This window comes from Musca autumnalis, unplaced genomic scaffold (assembly GCF_047663935.1).
Source record: "Musca autumnalis isolate F117 unplaced genomic scaffold, ASM4766393v1 scaffold_5, whole genome shotgun sequence".
Lineage (NCBI taxonomy): Eukaryota > Metazoa > Arthropoda > Insecta > Diptera > Muscidae > Musca > Musca autumnalis.
The window spans coordinates 160,391,604-160,407,883 of NW_027412088.1; positions in this window are offsets into that span (position 1 = coordinate 160,391,604).

Sequence of the window (16,280 nt, forward strand, 5' to 3'; positions counted from 1 at the left end):
GAATTACAACTGAAATGTTACGAATTACAAATAGAATTCTCGAATTACAATTAAAATAATTCGAATAACATCTGAAAAAGGTGTAGAGCTGGCAAAAATCCATTGCACAATCGATAGTATCGATTATGTTTTAAAAATGCAATATCGATAGATAGTTTCGCCTCTCGATATTATCGGATTAATTAGTTTGCCAGCTCTATAACATACTCTTCCAAGTCTCTATTGACGGCATTCAGCAACCACGACAGAGGAATCCACGGAAAACCTATTGTAACAAATTCACGGAATTAGTAGCGGATTACTGCCATCGACGTTATTAAAGGTTTTTGTAAATAGCTATGAGGCTATATGTCCAGGCAGGAAATGTCAATCGGTCTGGTGGTCGAAAGAATTATGTGTCAAAATATAGAAAGGTCAGGAGAAGGTTATACAACACAAAACGAAGTTGTTCCGCATCTGTCTTATTTTTCAGCAATACTATTTTGTTTTTCTTCCCCATACACATAAAACCAATATAAACCTGCACACACTCACACACACCAACACTTGTTCATAAGTTAAACAGAAGGTTAACCATAAATAGGATTAGAAAGTACGCATTCGGTTTGTTGGTGGTGTTTGTTATTGGTGGCCGAATATTTATGCGAGTTTAACGTCGTTCATATGGAAAATCGGTTAAGCCGATGAAGATGCAGATGATGTTAAAGCTTATGGCTACTTTTGTTGCTGCAGTAACGGCAGCAGCTCCTGAAAGATGCTGGCGGTGTTATTTTAAGAGATGATGGTTTGTCTTGTTGTTTCGGTTTGCAACTGCACCATCACAAAGATGGTGTTGAGATATGGTTATTATTAAGAATTTTTATGTGAATATTTTCCTAGCTTATCCGCACCATTTGAAACCAAGCCAATATTTGTGCAATATTGCCTTATGCACAAACAAAAGCCAACCCGACCAACCAGCCAGCTAGTCAGCCAGCATTCACAAACATTCTCTCTCATTCGTTTCATAGCCATAAACTAAACATTGATTTTAACCAACGAATCAATGTTCTAAGTTGTTGTAATAAATATTTATGATCTTGTAGAAAGCCACAAAAAAGGAACAGTAACAACAACAGCAACACTGAGATTCGACGCACACAATTGCACTCAAGCGAATAGAATGCCGAGAACTGATTTCAATCTTATGATGGATGCAAACATGAGTTAAAATCACTAAAATGTAATTATTTGTCCATTAATTTATGACCAAATTAATGTTAAAAGAACACAATAACCATTCAATGATGTTACTAAGGCTTATGGACATTAGGCTGATTGTTGGACGACCCAGATTAAATCGACCTTAAGGATCAAACATGAAATGGAATCTGATAAGATTATTTTAAGCAAGGGGTGGATACTTTGCAATACTTTAGTTAAGGAATTATAGTCTATGGAGGCATAATTTGTATCATTGTATAGAGAAAGAGAGATACAAAATAAACTATTTATATGCAGTTTATGATTAGTGGGGACAGGTAAGAGTCGAATAACACGTTCGAAGTAATTCACAGTAGTGTCGTGACATAACTCCCAAGCAAATATCTCCCACATCTATTTGGGATAAATCATTTTGGGAGTTATGTAGGGATACCACTCACAATATCAACAAGGAATTTGGAAGATTCTATGTTGAATCCAGTTAACACCACTTCAGTTTACAAGATCTTAGGAGTTGATTATAATTAGACATAGAGCAGGTGTATTGAATGAGTCTATTCAAAATCTCACTATTCCCTTTTGGTTTACACAGCTATAGCCTTTAAGTAATTGTTTTCATATTCGAATAGATAAAATACTGAGACAAAGCTATATCTCATAACGGACCTGTTGTGCTGAGAAATACTCTTTCCGGAAAAACCAAGGTTTTTTCTAAGGGCTACCTTGATTTTTTGGTTATCTGTCCCTTCTCTACATTGGCTTTCCAATCGTATGCCTATCGCTTGACGATTTGGGTTACAAATTAATTTTATTGATTGATACTTTCTGCGCTGTTCAATATGGCCTGACCCAGTATAACCGAACCAAAGGGCTCATTATAACCTCTTTGTTACATTCAGAAATGTGCCGCATTGAAATACTGGTAGTCGATCTAGCTATGCCCGCTCGACCTTCTGTATGGTTCGTTAACACGATAACACTCCAAGCATCTTACCGAAATTTTTCGCTTTTTAGGGCTCATCCTCACAAATATTTAAAAGAAATTTTATAAAGTACATTACGACAATTGTTCTGGAAGTTTTAGCAAAGGTAGTCCATGTGGTCCTAATTACGATGATAATATATTCTTTGTGAGCAAGTCCATACATACTTCATGAGACACTGGCCGAAAGGCTTTAAAAATTCCTGCAGGCTCAAAAAAAAATCCTAATGAACGCTATAACTTACGAATTAAGTAAACGATTTGGTCGAATTTTTGCGAAACGTATTTTTATACTTTCCACCTTATTATGGAGGGTAGATTAAGTTTGTTTTTCCGTCTGTAACCCATTGAAATAATAATTTGTATACATTTTCTTGATCAGCATATATAAAGTACTAGCTGACCCGGTCCGCGTTGCTGGCCCGTTGTTTGGGTTCTCTGTGTAAACTTTAGTTATCTATCCAGCATTGATACAGTCATAATTAGGCATCCCTCTAGAAACTTCATAACATAAATCAATGTTTTGACATAAATTCCATGTAATGGTATCCCCCAAATTTAAGATATAAAATCTCTTTTATTATGCCCTTCACCATAAATTGACAGTTTAAAGCACTTTGTGACCCACATATAATGATCGGTGCACGTCAATTAACATTGCTATATATTGGATTGTTGGTCTCGGTTGGGGTCGTAATTATTACTGCAGAGAATTGTCAGTATAGGTTCACGTTTTGATATAGCTCCCATAGAACGGTACCGGCTGATTTTCGCTATTTTTGAGGATTTAACATCATTATCACACCGAAATGGCTAAAATTTGGTTTTAATGTAATTTAAAGAGGAGAGCATAAATATCGACCGAAGGACACGCCTTTTTATTTGCGCTCGGTATGCAACAGTTATAGGTTCACGTTTTGATATAGCTCCCATAAAGCAGTACCTCCCGATTTTCGATAGTTTGGAGATATAGTCACTTTTGGGGGTCGTAAACAGAATTTTCAGTATACGTCCTCATTTTTATATAGCTCCCATAGAAGGGTGGGGCCTGATTTTCGCTATTTTTGGTGGATTTAACCTCTGGATAGTGGCATCTCAAGTTATCGGGATTTTACTGTATTCCAAAATGTGGAGTTGATCGCGCTATCCCACTCAGCGTTTATAGCATTTTTTAGGCACGCAAAATTATGTATATTATCTGAAATAATAAATGTTTGAACATTTTGTGATGACCGCGATATTTCACTTCCGCGAAGACCATTCAGGGTCAAGACGGTAATTGCAGTAGTATTGTAAACAATCTGTAAACAATATGTTCAAAAATATCATGGACTTTAAAAAAAATTTGAAGGAGAACCTCCGGTCACTACACTTAGCCATATTAAAATAGCTCACGACCGTGCTATCCCACTTGTTCAAGCTAGTGTTCACATCATTTTTGTGTCACGCTTACTAAAATTATGTATATTAATTGAAATAATACATTTTTGAAAACTTTGTGATGACCGCGATCATTCAGGGAAAACAATCTGTAAACAATACGTTCAAAAATATCAAAGATTTCTGATTTTCTTAAAAAAATTGTAGGGAGGACCACCGGTCACTATTCTTAGCAGTAAAAAACAGCTTACGACCGTTCTACTTAACTGAAATAATACATTTTTGATAATTTTGGGATGAACGCGATATTTCACTTCCGCAACGACCATTCAGGGTCAAGACAGTAATTACCATAGCAATGCAAACAATTTGTAAACAATATATTAAAAAGTATCTTGAATTTCGCGGTTTTCTTAAACAATTTGTGGGGAGGACCACCGGTCACTACACTTAGCGGGATAAAAAAATTGATTACGACCTATTCTCAGACCTAAAAACTCCACATACAAAATTTCATAAGATTTCCCAATCGATTTTTCGGAATTTCTATATAGTGACATCTCATGTTATCGGGATTTTACTGTATTCCAAACTATGGCGTTGTCCGCGTTATCCCACATATTGAAGCCAGTGTTATATCGGTTTTGTAGTCACGCTTAAATTAGGTATATCATCTGAAATAATAAATTTTTGAATAATTTGGGATGGCCGCGATATTTCACTTCCGCGACGACCATTCAAAAAAATATATAGCCTATTTTCACCACCGGTGTTCCCAGTACATTATCTGAAATTTTCAAGAAAATCTATTCAGCCGTTTTTGAGTCTATTCGGAACATACAAACATACTAACATACACACATTGCCTTTTATATATTAGAAGATACATATATCAGGAATATTGTCAATTATTTCATATTCCATTTCAGAAAAAATGGATAATTTTTTTTCGCGCTACATCAACGATTTTTGATATGTAGGTTAAGAAAAAAAAAATGGCCAGTACGAATCTGGTCGCGAGCCAATTTTTGGTTGTTGCGGACAAAAGTTATGGCGCTTTTATTTCGCTTTTTAAGAAAGAAAATATTATAAAAACGCTAATTATTCTAATGAGCACCATTGTTACAAAAAAGTTCTCTCGAAGTGCCTTCAGCGAGTAGATTGCATAATACCTGCAAAATGTTACACAGAATTCGCGGAATGTACATAAAATTGATATATTATTGAATATAAGTCAACTTTTTTCAAAATTAAGGCCAATTTAGTGGTCATAAAATTACATAAAAAATTGTTGTGGATCTAAACTTCACGGCGAATCAAATGAGACTACAATCGTACAGATTGGTGTTATAGTTTTGATGTTACAGCCAAAATAAGCACATATTTTAGTCAAAAAAGAATTTTTTATTTGACAAAATATTTTTTCACATGCATTATGTAGAAGAAAATATTGGAAAAATCTATAAGAATATTTCCTTCGTTTTTTTTATTGACATTCATATTAAAGCTTTCCCATTAGGGAAGGTAATTGGGTTGAGGAGGAAATATCTCAAAACTTCTGAAATGGAAACAGAGGTCAAATAACCCATTTTAATTTATATGCATTTTAAAATACGTGTTAATCGCGTAATTATTAAAATCATTTTGTCCGCATGTGATTTTCATGTACAGCAAGACCATATCTTTTAATTTATATATATTTTTCGAAATTTACATTGGAGGCTAAGATGTAGCATCGGCTGCATCCTAGCATTAAAAATATCTCTAATTTGCGCAAAGTGCATACAATTTTTGTCCGCATCCGATTTCAGTGTTCACCATGAAATTCTATATTGATATACATATATCAATTTCAAGGCGATCAATCAAGAACCGTGGATGTAGCATCACACACTATTTTTTGAGATAAAATGAATGCAGCTCCCTTATAAGTGAAGTTTTCAAATCTCTGTTTCCGCTAAAACGAAGATACTGTACTAGTTGTTTCATTGCAGTGGAAACGAACCGCAGAAAACGCGATAAAATACGCGATATTTCCAAAAACAATTTTAGACGATTTTTCTACTTTGGAATTTCTTGTAACTCGCGTTTTATTAGATGGATTTTCACGAGGAATGATTTATTGGATCCGGAACGTAAAAAACTAAAATGTGCAATCAAGAACGAAGATATCGAATTACAATTGTTAAAATTAGGCCCGAAAAATATGATTTTTAGAAAAATGTTCGCACAAAATTTTCGCATTTGGATGCAGCTTTCTGTGAAGCTGTGCAGACTACATTCACAATATTCCTATCAAATAACTCAGAATCGCAAGTACTACAATCCTGTATATGGTTTTTATAAAAACCTGTTTGCGGAATGAAATTTGAAGAAAATTTCAAAAAACACTGTAAATCTGGCTTCAAAATGTCAGCATCATTTAATGGTAGATGCAGACGAAATTTTGAAAAGTAATACATTAGTGAGATGAGCCTTATTTAGTTTGCTTCTGCTTTTACTTTGACAGGAAACTCGGGAGAAGTGTGGTTTACTCATAAATAGAGAGATAACAAAAAAAAAATGGTGGCTTCAACCCATTTTCACCAATTTTTTAACATAAACATAGCCACAGCTTCCTCGCAAATTATCTTTTAAGGCTAATATTATTTGCCACGTCCAAAAACATTTCATTTTATCCAAAAGTATTTAATTTGTATAATATACAATCACGAGTCGCGTGTTCTAAAAGGGTAAACCCTGGCTTCAGCTATGTTAAATTTTCAAAAATATTGGTGATATATTTTTGTTTTTGTACGTCTGTTGTTATCACTCTAGCGTCCTCAAAAATTGAGCAACAGCTCTATATTTTTGCACCCGAGTATATTTTTGCCATAGGCAGGTAATGTTCGAAGATGGGCTATATCGTCCGATGTTTTAATATAGCTCCAATAAAACGGTACCTCCCTATGTCGGGTATTTTGAGAGTTTTAGCTACAATTTTTAACCGAACCAGCTTTTATTTTACATTTAAAGTTCTTCTCCACCAAAAACTGTCAACATAGGTCCATGTTTAAGTATAGCCCCCATATGACAGTACCTTCCAATTTTTGGTTTTTAGGGTTTTAGCTAATTGTTTGTTTTGTTTATTGTTTAAGATTCAATCTCATTTGATTGCTTGAGTTGGAGTATTCCCCCAATGGCTCAACTTCATTTATTACCCTCCATTACAGAGAGTAATGTTTTTCAAAACGAACTGACAGTGTTGCAAAATTTTACTGATCGCTACCAATATCATGATTTCATCCCGGCGAAGGGAATTATCAATTGGATTCTCAGTTTTTGAAATGATGCCTTTTTAGCGAAAATCCGAACTCATTAAGTGTCTAGTATTCCCATATGAATGAGAATCACACTCACTTTTCGGCTTTTCCAAAGAAACACCAAAATCAAAATAGTCTGCAACATGTCAGCACGTATCAACTAAGAATTGTATACAACCTCTTAAGCCTAAAGGCTGATGGCATAAAAATATCATACCAAAACCTGGATCTATGTTCGCAATTTTGAGGGGATATTGTCTTTTCGGTGGATAAATTGTTTGACAAACTTGAACTTAGAAAGCTAAATTTCAGCCAATTTAATAACTTCCTAATTCCTAAACCCTATATTCAAAATTAAAGCAAATATATTTGTAGATAAAATCTTGAAAGTAACTGAAATCGGGCGGTACCGTTATATGGGGGGCTATACTAATGTCCATAATTGTTGGTGCAGATTTGATCACCCTAAATGCCAAATATTAGCTAATTCCGTCTTTCCAAAACTTCAGTGCCCTATCTCAATTTTACCATAGTAAATGGAAATTTGTGTTCGAAATTGGCGCTTACACTATATATATGTGTATAAGTAAAAAAATTTATTTTTATGCTGTTTTATTGATTTATTTTATCATTTCACGGTGCTCTTGAAGCAAATTTAATGGAAGGTGCTTACACCTGGGAAATTTTTGCGGATTGTGAAACTGCTAAATAAATCGCGATTCAAGTTGACATTTTTAAGGGTTTTTTAGGTATTCAAGATTTTTCTTCGAAACTGCAAGTCCTATTGAAATGGGACTATGAAAATTCTCTACAAGATTGATTTTTATGATATCTTCGTAGTTTTTACCGTTATTGAGATATAGAAGTTCAAATTAGGACAATGCAACTGCAATTTCCCAACTTAAATTTATATATCTCAAAAACGGTACAATATAGGAAAAAAATACTGAAGACCTACGAAAAAAATTTGAACGTTTGTTCTTTATACCTCAAAAATGGTAAAACCTAGGAAAATATCAATCAGCCAATCTCGTACAGAATTTTCATTTTCTTTAGTCCCATTTCGATAGGACTTGCGGTTTCCAAGCAAAATCGTGAAAACCTGAGAAACCCCTAAGAATCTGAACTTTGATCGCGATTTATTAAAAAATCCATACAGCGATTTTTTCTTGTTTTTGGATTTTTTCATGTATAAACATAGCTGTTTCAAAATCCGCAAAACCTTGCCTGGTGTAAGCGGTTTTCATTTAAAGTTAATTAAGGTGTACTGTGTATAACATTGTTTATAAGGAGACGATACAGTGAATGCATTGTCCTAATTTGAACTTCTATATCTCAATAACAATAAAAACTACGAAGATATCATTAAAGTCAATCTTGTAGAGAATTTTCATAGCTACAACACTTTTTTCAGTCCCATTTCAATAGGACTTGCGGTTTCCAAGCAAATTCGTAAAACCCTAAAAAAACCTTAAAAATGTCAACTTGAATCGCGATTTATTTAAAAAGCGATCCGGCGTTTTTTTGTATTTTTTCGATTTTTCTCATCTATGAACATTGTTGTTTCAGAATCCGCAAAAACTTCCCAGGTGTAAGCACCTTCCATTTAAATTTGATTCAAGAGCACCGTGATTTTTTAACGAAAAAATTATTTAAGAGTGGTATTGAATCTTCTTTGGGCCTACAAAACTTTCCGCGGAAATGTGTCAGCACTGCTCCACGTTTTTTATTACCCACCATAGAACGGTATCGCCCGATTTTCGTGGGTTTTCAGAGATTTAGCTGCATTATCCTATAGAAATGGTTGTAATGTAATACATAGTTAGTCTTCTTTGGGGCTACTAAACTTCCCTTCAAAAATTTGTCAGCACTGGTCCTTGTTTTATATAGCCTATACCGATTTTAGGAGTTTTCAGGGTTTTTGCCGTACTCTCCTATAGAAATGACTGAAATTTAGTATTTAGTCTTCTATTGGGGCTATAATAATTTTTCCCCCTAATTTGTCAGTATATTTCCACGTTGTGATATAGCCACTGACATTTATAATAAGTACAAGTGTTCGAAATATCACATTGCACATTGTGAAACGGTTCCATATATTGGCAATAATTCACTATGATTAGCTTTTAAATTTCATTTGTTTTTAATTTTTTAAATTAATTTAAAAAGTATCCAAAAATATAGGACAAGGGGGAGTTTTCGGGGGAAGATTTTTTTTATTTGCTGACAGATGAATACATACTAAAACTTGTTTGTTGTTTTTTATTTTTGCCTTATTAAGGCGAAGGTCATTTATAGTGATATTTAATTAATTCTCTTTCGAGTTGAGCTTATTACACCTATTATATACATTGAAAAATTAGGAGTCTACCGAAGTCCCACGCATTCAACCATTACGCTACGTTTCACGGGTGGTTAAGCCGATCTTCAGACGTATTGAATGTTGTTTTTGTGCAGACGAAGGCAAAGCTTGGGAACTAGTATATATATCGCACTTCATTAGATAAATGCATATGCGAAATTATGTCAGTTAATTGAAACTCCAAACTTTTCCTATAGTCCTGCTTGGTAATCCCATTTTTCAATGTTCACAAATACTATGGTAAGTTTTATTCCTACGTCATTAGTAATTGTTCTCCTATATCAGAAGATTTTGATCATCAAATATTTTCTACTAAAGTTTTGACAAGTGGCTCAGAACGCTAAGACGCCGGCAACCTTGACACTGAGTTGTCGGAGACCCAGGCTTGTTTCGGAATATATTCCGTAAAATGGTGTGAACGATAACTCTCGATGGGAGCAATCGATTTGGTCCAAAATTTGCACATAGAATTATTTCATCCAGTCATGTATCAAGTCGGATATAGTCCATATCAATCCCGTTCTTCGGTTACCTCCCATTCAAAATTTTTGTTTATTTACATTTTCTCTATAAATTGGGTGCAATTTAAGGGTTCATAGTGATCAAAATACTTCTCCGCCAATTGTTGTGGACATAGGTTCACGTTTTGGTATAGCCACTAACCAACAATACCGCCCAATTTCAAGTAGTGTACAAAATGTTAGCTGACCAGATAAGGTTAGGTAGTAGGTAATGGGTTTACGAAGTGGTTAAACAAATTCGCCTAAAATTGTGGGCAATGGTACTTTCGTAACGGAAGGAAAACTATATATATTTCATATTAGTCCAGAATACTTCATGGTGGACGTCTTTTACTTGTTTTTCATTTGGTAAGTAAAGGGTTTAATTTTTTTTTGTAAAAACTATACACATCTCAAAAAAAAAGAAGTTGCCCCCCTAGATTTGATCCTGGCTACGCCCTTGATAGGGGTTAGGACAAAACGTCGATCTATACCAAAAAATTTCTGGCGGAAAAATTTTTAGGCTCAAAGAAGACAAAATACCAAATTTTCCAATATTTCGGTAAGTGTATGTGTATGTGGCTAAATAAAAAATACCGAAAATCAAGAGGAACGCTTCTACGGAGGATATAGGAAGACGTGGACCTTTACTGATAATAATTTTCTGGAACATTTTATAACCCATTAAAGACTAAATAACAAATTCCAGTCAGTTCTGTGGGATATTGACGTCACATCTTTCACAATTACGAAAATCGGGAGTTACCGTTTTATAGGGCCTATATCGAAACGTAGACCTATACCGACGGATTTCAGTCGGAAATGTTTTTGCTTACAACGTAGACTAAATACCAAATTTCAGCCATTTCGATGGGTTACTGTGGCCACAACCTTCAAAATACCGAAAATCGGGGGCTCTATGAAGGCGTTGACCTGTACTGACACATTTCTGGGAGAAAGATTTATACTACAACGGAGACTAAATACTAAATTTCAGCCATTTCGGAGGAATATTGAGGCAACAAACTTCAAAATACCGAAAATCGGGAGGTACCGTTCTTTGAGGGCTATATGAGGGCGTAGACCTATACCGACAAAGTTCATATGGAAAGTTTTATACCCCAAATGAAAGGTAAATCCAAATTTCAGGCATTTCGGTGGAATATTGAGGCCACAACCTTCAAAATACCGCAAATCAGGAGGTACAATTTTATGGGAGCTATGAAGGCGTGGACAAAATTTGAGGTTCTGTACCCCCAAAGAAGACTAAGTACCAAATTTCAGCCATATCGGTGTGGTAATGAAGCTAAAACCTTCAAAATACCGAAAATCGGGTGGTACCGTTCTATGCGGGCTATATCAAAACGTGGGCTGGCTATATCGGTCCATTTGCAATACCAAACATCCTAGGAGTAATAGACACATCTATATCATGTTACAAAGCTCTATCTTAAAAATTGCGAGCTGTATCTTGATTTCAACAGACAGACGGACGGACATGGTTATATCCACTTTGAACTTTATGGTGATCAAGAATATATGTACATATTTTCTGGGGTCTCCGGCGAATATTTCGATGTGTTGCAAAAGGAGTGACAAATATAATTATACCCTCCATATTATGGTAGATAGTATATTTATCTCTAATTTCTGGGGAAAAGATATCATGGTGGCAAGGATGGAAGGCAGCTCTCACAGAGCCCACATCTTCTCATCCATCGGTGGCTGAAAAAGAAAACTTGCACATTGACCTTTTATTAAGCAATAGTTGAAAAGCTATCCCACCTAGGCACGTCAGGATATCATATCATGGAGACTATATCAAAACATAAACCCATACCGACGATTTTCAGTGGGAATGTTCTGTATCTACAGCGTTTCCAATTGGATAATGTGGCAAAAGCCTTCAAAATACGGAAAATAGGAAGGTACTTTCTGTGGGGGCTATATAAAACCTGGACATGTACTAAAAAAATCTGAGGAGAAAGTTTTCCCAGCACAGCGGTGTGATAATTAGACATAAACCTTCAAAATAGCAAAGTCCGGGAGGTACCGTTCTATGGGGGCTACATCAAATCGTGGATACACTTGAACTTCTGTGCATCAGCTGCCTAAAAGGCAAAATTTCAAAAAATAAAGAGCTGCAATTGAACTAGGTAACCTAACCCCTCATTCTGTTACATTTCAAATAAATGTTCTCCAGTTTCCACGTCGCTGGAATTTTGCTCTGAACAGGTCTGTTTCTGAGCGCTTAATCTCATAATCCATATCCTTCCTACTATAAAAATATTAGTACACATCGAATTGAGATGAAGGCTTTAAATTAGTAAAGAGGGAATATTGAATAGAAGTGATGTTAATTATTAATTTTTCGGGATTAAAAATTCACGCGTTGCTCTCATTGACATGCTACTTTCTCTTTCCCTAGTATTGAAGACCTATCTGTAATGTTATTAAAACGTAGTGGACAATTCCAATTATTTCCTCTCTTTCTACAAACGTTATAATGATGGAATCTTTGTCTAAACAGCTTTGCTGATTCTACACCAATCGTTCGTTATTATCAATGATGCAAAAACATTTTCTTCCTTTCATATCGACAACTTCTTTATCTCCTTTGTATTGTCTATAAGAACGTGTCTTCTGTTCCTGCTGATCTCTTTCGCTTCACCCGGCCATTATGCTTGTATAGGCGTGTCCTTAATACTCTTCATTCAGATCTTTATCATGATTTTCATACCGCCAAGTGATTATTATAATGATAATGAGCCGATGCGGTGGTTGGTTGGTGGTGTATGTAGTTAGGCGCTGCAATGTATGTTGGAATTCACGCGCAAGCTGTTTCTTTTATTACTAGAAGCGGAAGGGCGCAGAAGGTGTTGGCGTTGGTGCCGCATTACTAAGGGGAACATCGATCTTCAACATCATAGCAAAACTTGAAGGTGAGGGATGTCCGTTTATAAGAATTGACTAGAAAGCGTTAATAATAATGACGACGACAACAGCGTCAGTGTCGGTCGCCTAGAATAGTAGTGCCGACAATGGTTGGCGATGATGATCTCCTAGCATTAAGTGATTTTCATCGCTGGCGTTAAAAGAGTGTTTGAAACACATGGCTTAAAGCATAATTATAGATGTAAAACGGCACAACGAGCGAGCGTCTCTGTTATGGCAAAACAAGCAACATGCTATGCAACATTACAGTTGTAACAAGTTGCAAGCCTTACCACCAACCAGACCATAACCAGCTCGGTAACCCCATATTCTAGCAATGTGCTTAAATACAGAGCACAAAGTAAGGAAAGGAAGTTGGTGATTTTCAAGTGTAGAAAAGTTAGTTAAAATTGATATTAATGATATGTAGATTAAAAGATGAACTTGCAAACACTATGCAATCATTAAAATACGTATAAACGCTAAGCACTGCAAAATGCAAAAGAAGGGGCATTTGCAAATATTTGCAGTCAACATGATTAAACCACACTGCCCTTGTGATTTATTATGGATAATTTAAAAAAAAACTTGGACTTAGGAATTTTTAGTGTAATTGATGGGTAGTGGCGGCAAGACCATAGTGTAAGCCAGCTGAAAAACTAGCCTATTGTACGCTAGTTTTTCAGTTGGCTTACACTATGGTCTTGCTGCAGCTCTACTGGAACACTGGTGAACTGCATACATGCCTAGGTTCCCACAATCATCCCCGAAGAGACAAGGGAGACTTCTCTCATATCAATGAGTGAACCCCGATTCATATTATCTCAATTATGTGGGACCTAGTTTTTATACCCTCCACACGGTGCTCTTGAATCAAATTTAAATGGAAGGTGCTTACACCTGGGTAGTTTTTGCGGATTCTGAAACTACAATGTTCATAGATGAGAAAAATCAAAAAAAAAAAAAAACTTTGGAGCGCTTTTTAAATAAATCGGGATTCAAGTTGACATTTTTAGGGGTTGTTTAGGTTTTCACGATTGTGCTTAGAAACCCCAAGTTTTATCAAATTGAGACTGAAAAAAATGTTGTAGCTATGAAAATTCTCTACAAGATTGACCTTTACGGTATTTTTGTAGGTTTTACCATTTTTGAGATATAGAAGTTCAAATTGGGACAATGCACTGACTGTATCGCCACCTTATAAAACAATGTCATGAAGGGTACGCCTTAAATAACTTTTAATGAAAACCGCACAGTGGAAGTTTTTGTAAATTCGGAAACAGCAATGTTTATAGATGAGAAAAATCCAAAAACAAGAAAAAATCGTTGTAGGGATTTTTAAATAAATCGCGGTCAAAATTCACATTTTTAGGTGTTTTTTAGGTTTTCACGATTTTGCTTGGAAACCGCAAGTCCAATCGAAATGGAGCTAAAGAAAATGTTGTAGCTGTGAAAATTCTCTACAGGATTGACGTTTACGATTTGTTCTCAGGCTGTACCATTTTTAAGTTAAAGAAGCTCAGTTTACATTTTTAGGTTTTTTTGTTAGGGTTTCGCGATTTTGCTTGAATACGGCAAGTCTTATCGGCATGGGAGCTGAGAAAATCTTATAGCTGTGAAAATTCTCTACAAGACTGGCTTATGTAATTTTTCTTAGGTTGTACCATTTTTTTAGATATATAAGTTTAAGTTGGTAAATTGCAATCATGACATTGTTTTATAAGGAGACGATACAGAATTGAATTGAATTTGAATTGTCCCAATTTCAACTTATATATCTCAAAAATGGTAAAACCTACGAAAATTCCATGAAGGTCACTCTTGTAGAGAGTTTTGATAGCTACAACATTTTCTTTATTCCCATTTTGATGGGACTTGCGGTTTCCAAGCAAAATCGCAAAAACCTAAACAACCCCTAAAAATGTCAACTTGAATCGCGATTTATTTAAAAAGCGCTCCGGCGATTTTTTTGTTTTTTGATTTTTCTCATCTATGAACATTGTAGTTTCAGAATCCGCAAAAACTTCCCAGGTGTAAGCACCTTCCATTTAAATTTGATTCAAGAGCACCGTGTCCACCATAGTATGGAGGGTATATTAAGTTTGTTTTTCCGTTTGATCGGGATAAAATTCTGAATCGATTAAGCCATGTTCGCCTGTCCGTCTAATTTAATCACTCCAGCGGCCACTATAATTGAGCTAAAAAGCTATATTTTTGCATAGGAAGGTCACGATCGAAGATGGGGTTTATCGGCCCACGTTTTGGCATAGCCCCCATATAACGGCCGACGATTTTTGGTATTTTGATCGTTTAGTTATATTTTCTGACTGAACTACCAGTAATTTGAAATTTGATGCTCCCTGCAGTCACCACCAAACTCCTGCACCAAAAATTTTAAACATAGGTCCCCGATCTCACGGCGACCGGTTCTATTCCAAGGGACGTCACATCAACCATTATGTGTTTGTCTTTTTGTATTTTTTCAACAAGGGAGCGTCAATTTTTCCCGGAATTCCTGCTCCGAGCTCTTTGATCCGTGCCGGCATAGCGATGAATCCAAGGTCAGTATGGATCTGTTCCGTTTGCCGGATACGCGTCAACTACATGTCAACAATGGTAATATGTAATGGATCTAGGGAATGGGCGCACTTCCGACTTTAGTCGCACCGGGGATTACTGCGATATTGCTGCTTGCTATACCAGAACATATTCTAGTGTGTCTCCAACTTCGTCATTTCGGAACTAGATACGCCACCGCAGTCTCCCCAATAACAACAAACGGAAAAGCATCATGGTCGCCGCTATCCACGATACATTGGTCACTGCCACCTGTAGCTTGCAACGTTGCGATGGTTACAACGTTCTGCCTTCCTAATACGTCAGTCTGTCCAGTACAAACCAATCTCGCCTGAGCTTAACTCTAGTGAACCATACATGTAATGCATGGGGGTAGCAGTAAAGTGTGGTACTGCCGAGATAGAGCTGCTTTATCTGTACATACCTTCGATGACTAGCCGTGCCCGATATTAGTTATATGCCCGATATTAGTTCGCTTTTAGAGGGCAATAAACGTCTGGCACTAGGGGACTTAAATGCCCATCATGTGATGTGGCATTTCGTCCTATGTAATGACGAAACCGTTGTGGCACTCAGTCTGACAATTGGCGTGTCCTGGCATCCGGTCATTTTCGTTGGCTCTGAATACCCTATAAGCATCCCCGATAGCAAATAGCCCGACTATATAACCTCTGAACGCCCTACTTTTCTCAACCACGGATAAATTAATTGGCAATAATGGTTAATAGAATTTACCAATCACCGCTTCAGATACCTGCCTGTTCCCTAAGACCCGTGGATTGCTGAAATTTTTTTACGAGCCATCACCAAAGTTGCATGGTGAATGAAGACGCTCCTATGAGGATAAGAGAAGATTGCAACAGCTCGCCAGATATCACCATTGTAGCACTAGGTCTGATAAATAAGGTACCCTGGAATCCCGTAATTACACTTGGCTCAGACAACCTTCCTATCATCGTCTCCATAAATATAACACCCGACTTCATATCCTCTCAACGGCGTACTTTTCGGAACCATGGGAAAGCTGATTGACAATGGGT